This window comes from Salmo salar, chromosome ssa03, assembly GCF_905237065.1.
Source record: "Salmo salar chromosome ssa03, Ssal_v3.1, whole genome shotgun sequence".
NCBI lineage: Eukaryota > Metazoa > Chordata > Actinopteri > Salmoniformes > Salmonidae > Salmo > Salmo salar.
The window spans coordinates 95,992,838-96,006,973 of record NC_059444.1 but is presented as its reverse complement, the minus strand read 5'-3'; positions in this window follow the sequence as shown (position 1 = coordinate 96,006,973).

The window sequence follows — 14,136 nt, the reverse complement described above, 5'->3', positions numbered from 1 at the left end:
CTCAGTCTCAGGCTCTATCTCTTTTTCTCTCACACATTATCTCTCATACTTCAGGGATTTCAGCCCTCAGGGATGGTGGAAGGAAAAGAAGGGAGGGGGAGAGGGTGGAAGAGATAAACAAACAAAGGGTAGTCCCAAACTGTATTTCTCTCCACCCCTCTGTTAATCCTATCCCCCCATCCCATGGAGGGATCTTTAACCCCCCTCCTCTGTCTCATCCCACTCTTCCAGATGTCCATTAACACACAGGGAATTTACTGTCCATTTAGTGCTTTTCTCTCTCTCCCCCTTTCTCCATCTCTTTCTCTCTCTCCATCTCTTTCTCTCTCTCTCCATCTCTTTCTCTCTCTCTCCACCTCTCTCCATCCCTTTCTCTCTCTCCCCCTCTCTCCATCTCTTTCTCTCTCTCCACTCTCCCTCTCTTTCTCTCTCTCCCCCTCTCTCCATCTCTTTCTCTCTCTCCCCCTCTCTCCATCTCTTTCTCTCTCTCCCCCTCTCTCCATCTCTTTCTCTCTCTCCATCTCTCTCTCTCTCTCTCTCCCCTCTCTCCATCTCTTTCTCTCTCTCTCTCTCTCTCTCTCCATCTCTTTCTCTCTCCCTCTCTTTCTCTCTCTCTCCCCCTCTCCATCTCTTTCTCTCTTTCTCCCCCTCTCTCCATCTCTTTCTCTCTCTCTCTCCCCTCTCTCCATCTCTTTCTCTCTCCCCTCTCTCTCTCTCTCCCCCTCTCCATCTCTTTCTCTCTCTCTCCCCCTCTCTCCATCTCTTTCTCTCTCTCTCCCCCTCCATCTCTTTCTCTCTCCCCCCTCTCTCCATCTCTTTCTCTCTCCCTCCCCTCTCTCCATCTCTTTCTCTCTCTCTCCTACCCTCTCTCCATCTCTTTCTCTCTCTCCCTCTCTCCATCTCTTTCTCTCTCTCTCTCCCCTCTCTCCATCTCTTTATCTCTCTCTCCCCCTCTCTCCATCTCTTTCTCTCTCTCTCTCCCTCTCTCTCCATCTCTTTCTCTCTCTCTCCCCCTCTCTCCATCTCTTTCTCTCTCTCCCCCTCTCTCCATCTCTTTCTCTCTCTCCCCCTCTCTCCATCTCTTTCTTTCTCTCTCCATCTCTTTCTCTCTCTCTCCCCCTCCATCTCTTTCTCTTTCTCTCCCCCTCTCTCCATCTCTTTCTCTCTCCCCCCTCTCTCCATCTCTTTCTCTCTCCCCCCTCTCTCCATCTCTTTCTCTCTCCATCTCTCTCTCTCTCTCTCCATCTCTTTCTCTCTCTCCCTCTCTCCATCTCTTTCTCTCTCTCTCCCCCTCTCTCCATCTCTTTATCTCTCTCTCCCCCTCTCTCCATCTCTTTCTCTCTCTCTCTCCCTCTCTCTCCATCTCTTTCTCTCTCTCTCCCCCTCTCTCCATCTCTTTCTCTCTCTCCCCCTCTCTCCATCTCTTTCTCTCTCTCCCCCTCTCTCCATCTCTTTCTTTCTCTCTCCATCTCTTTCTCTCTCTCCCCATCTCTCCATCTCTTTCTCTCTCTCTCCCCTCTCTCCATCTCTTTCTCTCCCACTTTCCCATAAGGACACATACAAATCTGCATCCCAAATGACACCCTATTCCCTACATAGTGCTTACTATTGACCAGAGCCCTATTCTCTATGGGCCCTGGTCAAAAGTAGGACACTATGTTGGCAATAGAGTGCTATTTGGGGCACAGCCATGTGCAGCTTATATGAGCTGAGTGCAGATGAGGCTATACAGCGCACAGGGGCATAGCAGGACACAACACAGTGATGGTAATGTAGTCATATGACTATCAGGGACATAGCAGGACACAACCCAGTGATGGTAATGTAGTCACATGACTATCAGGGACATAGCAGGACACAACACAGTGACGGTAATGTAGTCATATGACTATCAGGGACATAGCAGGACACAACACAGTAATGGTAATGTAGTCATATGACTATCAGGGACATAGCAGGACACAACACAGTGACGGTAATGTAGTCATATGACTATCAGGGACATAGCAGGACACAACACAGTGTCACGCCCTGACAATAGAGAGCCCTTGTTTCTCTATGGTGTAGTAGGTCAGGGCGTGACTAGGGGGTAGTCTAGTTTAATATTTCTATGTTGTGTTCTAGTTTATATTTTCTATGTTGGTGTTTTGTATGATTCCCAATTAGAGGCAGCTGGTAATCGTTGTCTCTAATTGGGGATCATATTTAAGTAGCTATTTTTCCCACCTGTGTTTGTGGGATATTATTTTGTGTTGGTGCCTGTGCACCACTTAGTCACGTTTAGTTGTTTATTTATTTGATTTATTTGTTTTTGCTTGAAGTTTCACTTTGGAATAAAGATGTGGAACTCTACACACGCTGCACCTTGGTCCCGTTCTTACGACAACCGTGACACACAGTGATGGTAATGTTGTCATATGACTATTAGCGACATAGCAGGACACAACAGTAACAGTAATCATATGACCATCAGCACAAGAAGGGTTGACGTCAGTTCCATTTCATTCATGAACCAAGCTGAAAGTCCAATTCACTCTTTGAAAAAACTCCTCGTTGTGAAGTCATGTCATTGTGAAGTCATGTCATTGTGAAGTCATGTCATTGTGAAGTCAAGTCATTGTGAAGTCAAGTCATTGTGAAGTCAAGTCATTGTGAAGTCAAGTCATTGTGAAGTCAAGTCATTGTGAAGTCAAGTCATTGTGAAGTCAAGTCATTGTGAAGTCAAGTCATTGTGAAGTCAAGTCATTGTGAAGTCAAGTCATTGTGAAGTCAAGTCATTGTGAAGTCATGTCATTGTGAAGTCAAGTCATTGTGAAGTCAAGTCATTGTGAAGTCATGAAAAGTAGAAGCTGTTTATTTGAAATATTTGTTTTTCTTTTTTTCAGATTCAAATGGCTTTTTGAATTGATGTGACTTCAATTTGAATTGACCCCAACCCTGATCAACACAAGCTAGCAGGGACAAGGTCAAATCCATTTAAATTCAGTTTTTACAGTACGTGAATTGAAATGTAATTATTACATTTAAAGTGAAACCGCACCTGTCTTTAAATAGGAAATCTTGGATTGATACATCCATTTTTTCTTTACAACAGAGGGTCAACATTGTGAGTGTGAACCTTAATTGCAGTTTAGATAATTGAATAGAGAGATGTCTTTATGGAATGAACCCAGATACACCTGATGATTGAATAGAGAGGGTTATGAATAGGCTCCTGGTAACACTGAGGTGTCTGTGGAAGAGGGTTATGAATAGGCTCCTGGTAACACTGAGGTCGCATATAACAGGCGCGTGTGTGTCTGTGAGTGAGGTGTGTGCGTGAGGTGTGTGTCCTGCAGTGTGGAGCGTCTGTCTCCCTACGTGACTGCTGACAGGAACCAACCAGTACTGTGATAGATCAGAGCCTTCCATCTGGAGCACAGACAGTGTGGTTTGTGACCTCCTCTAAGCAGCAGTAGGTGTTGTCAGGAGGAGCCTGTTGATGGACCAAGGCCCCTATACAGGGTGCTATTTGTGATACACGGAGCGTATTCATAACCCTCTTCCACAGACACCTCAGTGTTACCAGGAGCCTATTCATAACCCTCTTCCACAGACACCTCAGTGTTACCAGGAGCCAATTCATAACCCTCTTCCACAGACACCTCAGTGTTACCAGGAGCCTATTCATAACCCTCTTCCACAGACACCTCAGTGTTACCAGGAGCCTATTCATAACCCTCTTCCACAGACACCTCAGTGTTACCAGGAGCCTATTCATAACCCTCTTCCACAGACACCTCAGTGTTACCAGGAGCCTATTCATAACCCTCTTCCACAGACACCACAGTGTTACCAGGAGCCTATTCATAACCCTCTTCCACAGAGACACCTCAGTGTTACCAGGAGCCTATTCATAACCCTCTTCCACAGACACCTCAGTGTTACCAGGAGCCTATTCATAACCCTCTTCCACAGACACCTGTGTTACCAGGAGCCTATTCATAACCCTCTTCCACAGACACCTCAGTGTTACCAGGAGCCTATTCATAACCCTCTTCCACAGACACCACAGTGTTACCAGGAGCCTATTCATAACCCTCTTCCACAGACACCACAGTGTTACCAGGAGCCTATTCATAACCCTCTTCCACAGACACCTCAGTGTTATCAGGAGCCTATTCATAACCCTCTTCCACAGACACCTCAGTGTTACCAGGAGTCTATTCATAACCCGGTCACGAAGAGAGAGCAGCCAGTGGAGACCGTGTGTGTATGTGTGTTGATGTTTGCATATGTGTGACGGTGGGAGTCCTGGGACCTTGGCTACTAACGTGCCAGCTATTCATTTCAGACATAGGAGGGAGGGAGGGTGAGGGACGGAGGAAGGAAGGCAGGCAGGCAGGCAGGGAGGGAGGAGGGAGACAGAGTAGAAGAGAGAAAACAAATTGCCCCAAGAAAAGGGCAAGTAGTGAAGAACAAACACCATTGTAAATACAACCCATATTTACATGTATTTATTTTCCCTTTTGTACTTTAACTATTTACACATCGTTACAACACTGTACATATAAATAATATGACTTCTGATTGTTATTTTCCCTTTGTTTATTATCTATTTCAATTGCTTTGGCAATGTAAACATATGTTTCCCATGCCAATAAAGCCCTTTGAATTGAATTAAAGTGAAAGAGAGAGAGGGTAGAGAGAGAGAGAGAGAGAGAGAAGAGGGTAGAGTCTAACTGATAAGTGGGGTAAAGTAATGGGAGAAGTGGTGGAAGACAGAGATGGAAGGATGGAGAGAGAGAGGGATGGAAGGGTGAAATGAGAAGAGAGGAGAGGAATGAAATGGAGAGATAAAAGGATGGAGGGAGGGATCGAGGGAATAGGTTTGTTTATTTTTCACCCAATCTTTGTTTTGGCCTCTGCTTTAATCCTCATGAAGCACTGGAGCGAAGAGAAGAGATCTGGACCAGAAAGAGACAGAGAGAGGAGAGGGAGAGAGAGAGAGGAGAGGGAGGGAGAGAGAGAGGAGAGGGAGAGAGAGAGGGAGAGAGGGAGATCGAGAGGGAGCGCGAGAGGGAGCGCGAGAGAGAGAGAGAGAGAGAGCGAGCGAGAGAGAGAGCGAGAGAGAGAGCGAACACGAGAGAGAGAGTGAGAGAGAGAGAGAGAGGGGGGAGAGGAGAGAGAGGGAGAGAGCGGGAGAGAGAGAGGGAGAGAGAGCGAGAGAGAGCGAGGGGGCGAGAGGGGGCGAGAGCGAGAGAGAGAGAGAGAGAGAGAGAGAGAGAGAGAGAGAGAGAGAGAGAGAGAGAGGTCAGTCAAAAAGAGGAGTGGTGTTAGAGGTAAATGGAGGAGAAGAAGCAGGTGAGGAGGAGGAAAGAGGAGGTGAGGAGGAGGAAAGAGGGGGTGAGGAGGTGAGAAGGAGGAAAGAGGAGGTGGAGCAGGGTAGAGGAGGTGAGGAGGATAGAGGAGGTGGAGCGGGGTAGAGGAGGTGAGGAGGATAGAGGAGGTGAGTAGGAGGAAAGAGGAGGAGGAGCAGGGTAGAGGAGGTGAGAAGGATAGAGGAGGTGAGGAGGAGGAGCAGGGAAGAGGTGAGGAAGAAAGAGAAAGTGAGGAAGAAAGAGAAGGTGAGGAGGAAAGAGGTGAGGAGGGAAGAACGAGGAAAGAGGAGGTGAGGAGGCGGGAAGAGGAGGTGAGGGGGAAGAAAGGGGGTGAGGCGGTAAAAAAGGTGGTGAGTAAGAGGAAGGAGGGGTGAGGAGGAGGAAAGAGGAGGGAAGAGGAGGTGAGAAGGAGGAAAGAGGAGGTGAGGAGGATGAAAGAGGAGATGAGGAGGAGAGAAGAGGAAGTGAGTAGGAGGAAGGAGGAGAAGCAGAAAATAGGAAGTGAGTAGAAGGAAAGAGGAAGTGAGTAGAAGGAAAGAGGAGGTGAGGAGGTGAGGAGGAAAGAGGAGGTGAGGAGGAAAGAGGAGGTGAGGAGGAAAGAGGTGAGGAGGAAAGAGGAGGTGAGGAGGAAAGAGGTGGTGAGGAGGAAAGAGGTGGTGAGGAGGAAAGAGGAGGTGAGGAGGTGAGGAGGAAAGAGGAGGTGAGGAGGAAAGAGGAGGTGAGGAGGTAAGGAGGAAGAGGAGGTGAGGAGGAAAGAAGAGGTGTGGAGAAAAGAGGAGGTGAGGAGGAAAGAGGTGAGGAGGAAAGAGGTGAGGAGGAAAGAGGAGGTGAGGAGGAGGGAACCGCTGATGATGATAAACCTAAATACAGAACCATCACATATTACAGTCTGAGTCAACCACAGGTGGTGATAAACCAGTAGACAGTATAGAAGGTATGTATATACAGGTGGTGATAAACCAGTAGACAGTATAGAAGGTATGTATATACAGGTGGTGATAAACCAGTAGACAGTATGAAGGTATGCATACAGGTGGTGATAAACCAGTAGACGGTATAGAAGGTATGTATATACAGGTGGTGATAAACCAGTAGACAGTATAGAAGGTATGCATATACAGGTGGTGATAAACCAGTAGACATTATAGAAGGTATGTATATACAGGTGGTGATAAACCAGTAGACAGTATAGAAGGTATGTATATACAGGTGGTGATAAACCAGTAGACAGTATAGAAGGTATGCATATACAGGTGGTGATAAACCAGTAGACAGTATAGAAGGTATGTATATACAGGTGGTGATAAACCAGTAGACAGTATGAAGGTATGCATACAGGTGGTGATAAACCAGTAGACAGTATAGAAGGTATGTTATACAGGTGGTGATAAACCAGTAGACAGTATAGAAGGTATGTATATACAGGTGGTGATAAACCAGTAGACAGTATAGAAGGTATGTATACAGGTGGTGATAAACCAGTAGACAGTATAGAAGGTATGTATATACAGGTGGTGATAAACCAGTAGACAGTATAGAAGGTATGCATATACAGGTGGTGATAAACCAGTAGACAGTATAGAAGGTATGTATACAGGTGGTGATAAACCAGTAGACGGTATAGAAGGTATGTATATACAGGTGGTGATAAACCAGTAGACAGTATAGAAGGTATGTATATACAGGTGGTGATAAACCAGTAGACGGTATAGAAGGTATGCTGACACCACAGCAAGCGCTTTACCTGCTGCTACTGTGTGTGTCTGTGTCTGTGTCTGTGGTTCTGTGTGAACATTGCTTTCCAGAGTTCTCCCCTGGGGACCACATCGGTCTCATAATCACGACGGAACCCTACGGAATCTTCCAGAACGTTCCGACCATCTGGCTTCTTCAAGGGTGCACCTTTCTCTCACACACCCACACACTTCATTATCCTGGCTAGTGTCAGACACATGGGTATATCCTGTGAGAGGAGCTGTGGTTTCATATGGTGTCTAATATCTAATATCTATGGGTATATCCTGTGAGAAGGGCTGTGGTTACATATGGTGTCTAATATCTATGGGTATATCCTGTGAGAGGGGCTGTGGTTTCATATGGTGTCTAATATCTAATATCTATGGGTATATCCTGTGAGAAGGGCTGTGGTTATATATGGTGTCTAATATCTAATATCTATGGGTATATCCTGTGAGAGGGGCTGTGGTTACATATGGTGTCTAATATCTATGGGTATATCCTGTGAGAGGGGCTGTGGTTACATATGGTGTCTAATATCTATGGGTATATCCTGTGAGAGGCTGTGGTCTCTCTCACTCTCTCTCATCACTGTTGTCATTGAGCTGTTTAATAAAGGGACTCTGCAGGGTTACAACTATGGTGACGACTCTCACACACACACACACACACACACACACACACACACACACACACACACACACACACACACACACACACACACACACACACACACACACACACACACACACACACACAGGATACTTAAAGAGTGCCAGCTGGTAAGGTGTTACACTCCCCCACCTGTGTCGCCGCTCCATCCAGATGTTTCCCGCTGAGAGTTCCATGGTGTTTACAGTGAGATGTTTCATTGAGCCCAGAGAGAGAGAGGACAAACAGTTCCACACTTCAAACATACTGGAGGATAAAGGACATTTCTCAAAGTTAGATACTAAAACGTTTCCCTACAAACACTGACTCTGCAGATAACTACTGTATTGAGGAATAATGTACTGACTATGACTGTGATATGTAGTTATCTCACCTAGCTATCTGAAGATGAATGTATTTACTATGACTGTGATATATAGTTATCTCATCCTAGCTATCTGAAGATGAATGTACTGACTATGACTGTGATATGTAGTTATCTATCCTAGCTATCTGAAGATGAATGTATTACTATGACTGTGATATTATTCCCCACTGAAGATGAATGCTATGACTGTGATATATAGTTATCTATCCTAGCTATCTGAAGATGAATGCACTGACTATGACTGTGATATGTAGTTATCTATCCTAGCTATCTGAAGATGAATGTATTTACTATGACTGTGATATGTAGTCATCTCACCTAGCTATCTGAAGATGAATGTACTGACTATGACTGTGATATGTAGTTATCTATCCTAGCTATCTGAAGATGAATGTACTGACTATGACTGTGATATGTAGTTATCTATCCTAGCTATCTGAAGATGAATGTACTGACTATGACTGTGATATGTAGTTATCTATCCTAGCTATCTGAAGATGAATGTACTGACTATGACTGTGATATGTAGTCATCTCACCTAGCTATCTGAAGATGAATGTACTGACTATGACTGTGATATGTAGTTATCTATCCTAGCTATCTGAAGATGAATGTACTGACTATGACTGTGATATGTAGTTATCTATCCTAGCTATCTGAAGATGAATGTATTTACTATGACTGTGATATGTAGTTATCTATCCTAGCTATCTGAAGATGAATGTACTGACTATGACTGTGATATGTAGTTATCTATCCTAGCTATCTGAAGATGAATGTACTGACTATGACTGTGATATGTAGTTATCTCACCTAGCTATCTGAAGATGAATGTACTGACTATGACTGTGATATGTAGTTATCTATCCTAGCTATCTGAAGATGAATGTACTGACTATGACTGTGATATGTAGTTATCTATCCTAGCTATCTGAAGATGAATGTACTGACTATGACTGTGATATGTAGTTATCTATCCTAGCTATCTGAAGATGAATGTACTGACTATGACTGTGATATGTAGTTATCTCACCTAGCTATCTGAAGATGAATGTACTGACTATGACTGTGATATGTAGTTGTCTATCCTAGCTATCTGAAGATGAATGTACTGACTATGACTGTGATATGTAGTTATCTATCCTAGCTATCTGAAGATGAATGTACTGACTATGACTGTGATATGTAGTTATCTATCCTAGCTATCTGAAGATGAATGTACTGACTATGACTGTGATATGTAGTTATCTCACCTAGCTATCTGAAGATGAATGTACTGACTATGACTGTGATATGTAGTTATCTATCCTAGCTATCTGAAGATGAATGTATTTACTATGACTGTGATATGTAGTTATCTATCCTAGCTATCTGAAGATGAATGTACTGACTATGACTGTGATATGTAGTTATCTATCCTAGCTATCTGAAGATGAATGTACTGACTATGACTGTGATATGTAGTTATCTATCCTAGCTATCTGAAGATGAATGTACTGACTATGACTGTGATATGTAGTTATCTATCCTAGCTATCTGAAGATGAATGTACTGACTATGACTGTGATATGTAGTTATCTATCCTAGCTATCTGAAGATGAATGTACTGACTATGACTGTGATATGTAGTTATCTATCCTAGCTATCTGAAGATGAATGTACTGACTATGACTGTGATATATAGTTATCTATCCTAGCTATCTGAAGATGAATGTACTGACTATGACTGTGATATGTAGTTATCTATCGTAGCTATCTGAAGATGAATGTATTTACTATGACTGTGATATGTAGTTATCTATCCTAGCTATCTGAAGATAAATGTACTGACTATGACTGTGATATGTAGTTATCTCACCTAGCTATCTGAAGATGAATGTACTGACTATGACTGTGATATGTAGTTATCTATCCTAGCTATCTGAAGATGAATGTACTGACTATGACTGTGATATGTAGTTATCTCTCCTAGCTATCTGAAGATGAATGTACTGACTATGACTGTGATATGTAGTTATCTATCCTAGCTATCTGAAGATGAATGTACTGACTATGACTGTGATATGTAGTTATCTATCCTAGCTATCTGAAGATGAATGTACTGACTATGACTGTGATATGTAGTTATCTATCCTAGCTATCCGAAGATGAATGTACTGACTATGACTGTGATATGTAGTTATCTATCCTAGCTATCTGAAGATGAATGTACTGACTATGACTGTGATATGTAGTTATCTATCCTAGCTATCTGAAGATGAATGTACTGACTATGACTGTGATATGTAGTTATCTATCCTAGCTATCTGAAGATGAATGTACTGACTATGACTGTGATATGTAGTTATCTATCCTAGCTATCTGAAGATGAATGTACTGACTATGACTGTGATATGTAGTTATCTCACCTAGCTATCTGAAGATGAATGTACTGACTATGACTGTGATATGTAGTTGTCTATCCTAGCTATCTGAAGATGAATGTACTGACTATGACTGTGATATGTAGTTGTCTCACCTAGTTATCTTAAGATGTATGTACTATTCAGCCCCTAAATCACTCTGGATAACAGTGTAAAATGTAATGTAAAGGGTTTCGCTTTGAATTCGTTTTTGTAGTTTACAGTATGGGAGTTATGAATATGTTGTTGTCATATTAGACTGACCTGTTGGTGGTATCAGGTTTGTCCTGAGGGTTAGGGTTATTGTTGTTGTCATATTAGACTGACCTGTTGGTGGTATCAGGTTTGTCCTGAGGGTTGGGGTTATTGTTGTTATCATATTAGACTGACCTGTTGGTGGTATCAGGTTTGTCCTGAGGGTTAGGGTTATTGTTGTTATCATATTAGACTGACCTGTTGGTGGTATCAGGTTTGTTCTGAGGCTTAGGGTTATTGTTGTTGTCATATTAGACTGACCTGTTGGTGGTATCAGGTTTGTCCTGAGGGTTGGGGTTATTGTTGTTGTCATATTAGACTGACCTGTTGGTGGTATCAGGTTTGTCCTGAGGGTTAGGGTTATTGTTGTTATCATATTAGACTGACCTGTTGGTGGTATCAGGTTTGTCCTGAGGGTTGGGGTTATTGTTGTTATCATATTAGACTGACCTGTTGGTGGTATCAGGTTTGTCCTGAGGGTTAGGGTTATTGTTGTTGTCATATTAGACTGACCTGTTGGTGGTATCAGGTTTGTCCTGAGGGTTGGGGTTATTGTTGTTGTCATATTAGACTGACCTGTTGGTGGTATCAGGTTTGTCCTGAGGCTTAGGGTTATTGTTGTTGTCATATTAGACTGACCTGTTGGTGGTATCAGGTTTGTCCTGAGGGTTGGGGTTATTGTTGTTATCATATTAGACTGACCTGTTGGTGGTATCAGGTTTGTCCTGAGGGTTAGGGTTAGGGTTATTGTTGTTATCATATTAGACTGACCTGTTGGTGGTATCAGGTTTGTCCTGAGGGTAAAGCTTAGTGCATCTCTCCTGTACGTCACTGAGGGGCGAGAGAGAGACACACGCCACACAGAGCGATACACAGAGAGAGAGAGAGAGAGACACGCCCCACAGAGAAATACAGAGAGAGAGAGACACGCCACACAGAGAGATACACAGAGAGAGAGAGAGAGACACGCCCCACAGAGAAATACAGAGAGAGAGAGACACGCCACACAGAGAGATACACAGAGAGAGAGAGAGAGAGACGCCCCACAGAGAAATACAGAGAGAGAGACACGCCACACAAAGAGATACACAGAGAGAGAGAGAGAGAGAGACACGCCCCACAGAGAAATACAGAGAGAGAGAGACACGCCACACAGAGAGATACACAGAGAGAGAGAGAGAGAGAGAGAGAGAGAGAGAGAGAGAGAAAACACATTTGGCCCTAAACAGAGAGTACACAGTGGCAGAATACCTGACCACAGTGACTGACCCAAAGTTAAAGAAAGCTTTGACTATGTACAGACTCAGTGAGCATAGCCTTGCTATTGAGAAAGGCTGCCGTAGGCAGACCTGGCTCTCAAGAGAAGACACACTACCCACAAAATGAGGTGGAAACTGAGCTGCACTTCCTAACCTCCTGCCAAATGTATGACCATATTAGAGACACATATTTCCATCAGATTACACAGACCCACAAAGAATTCGAAAACAAACCCAATTTTGATAAACTCCCATAACTACTGGGTGAAATACCAGTGTGCCATCACAGCAGCAAGATTTGTGACCGTTGCCACAAGAAAAGGTCAACCAGTGAAGAACAAACACCATTGTAAATACAACCCATATTTATATTTATTTATTTTCCATTTTATACTTTAACTTCTATGGGCTACGTGGGACGCTGGCCTCCCACCTGCGGGACACAGCCAGTGAAATATCAGGGCGGCAAATTAAAAAACAACAAGCGAAATGTCGATATAGGGACTAAATGGAGTCGCAATTGAACAGCTCAGACACGAGACGTATGTGGCAGGGTCTACAGGAAATCACGGATGACAAAAAAGAAAACCAGACACGTCATGGACATCGACGTCTTGCTTCCAGACAAACTAAACACCTTTTTTGCCCCCTTTGAGGATAATACAGTGACACCGTCGTGTGGCCCGCTAACAAGCACTGCCCCCCCCTTCTTCTCTGTAGCCGACGTGACTACGACATTTAAACGTGTTAACCCTCACAAGGCTGCTGGCCCAGACGGCATCCCTAGCCGCGTCCTCAGAGCATGCTCAGACCAGCTGGCTGGTGTGTTTACGGACATATTCAATCGCTCCATATCCCAGTCTGCTGTCCCCACATGCTTCAAGATGGCCACCATTGTTCCTGTTCTCAAGAAGGCAAAGATAACTGAACTAATTGACTACCGCCCCATAGCACTCACTTCTGTCATTTGAGAGATTAGTCAAGGATCATATCATCTCCACTTCGCTGACCCTCAACACTGGGGCCCCAGAGGGGCGGTGCTCATCCCCCTCCTGTACTCCCTGTTCACCCATGACTGCGTGGCCATGCATGCCTCCAACTCAATCATCAAGTTTGCAGACAACACAACAGCAGTGGGCTTGATTACCAACATTCACGAGACAGCCTACAGGGAGGAGGTGAGGGCACTTGGAGTGTGGTATCAGGAAAACAACCTCTCACTCAACGTCAACAAAACAAAGGAGATGATTGTGTACTTCAGGAAACAGCAGAGGGAGCACCCCCCTATCCACATCGAAGGGACAGCAGTGGAGAAGGTGGAAAGTTAAGTTCCTTGGTGTACATGTCACTGACAAAATGAAATGGTCCACCCACACAGACAGTGTGGTGAAGAAGGCGCAACCCTGACAAACTTTTACAGATGCACAATCGAGAGCATCCTATCGGGCTGTATCACCGCCTGGTACGGCAACTGCACCACCCTCAACCGCAAGGCTCTACAGAGGGTGGTGCGGTCTGCACAACGCATCACCAGGGGGAAAACTACCTGCCCTCCAAGACACTTACAGCACCCGATGTCACAGGAATGCCAAAAAGATCATCAAGGACAACAACCACCCGAGCCACAGCCTGTTCACCCCACTATCATCCAGAAGGCGAGGTCAGTACAGGTGCATCAAAGCTGGGACCGAGAGACTGAAAAACAGCTTCTATCTCAAGGCCATCAGACTACTAAACTGCAATCACTAACACAGAGAGGCTGCTGACTACATTGAAACCCAATCACTGGCCACTTTAATAAATGGATCACTAGTCACTTTAAACAATGCCACTTTAATAATTGTATCTTACATTACTCATCTCATATGTATATACTGTACTTTATACCATCTATTTCACCTTGCCTATGGCGCTCGGCTGTCGCTCATCCATATATTTATATGTACATATTCTCATTCACCCCTTTAGATTTGTGTGTATTAGGTTGTTGTTGGGGAAATGTTAGATTACTTGTTAGATATTACTGCACTGTCGGAACTAGAAGCACAAGCATTTCACTACACTCGCATTAACATTTGCTAACC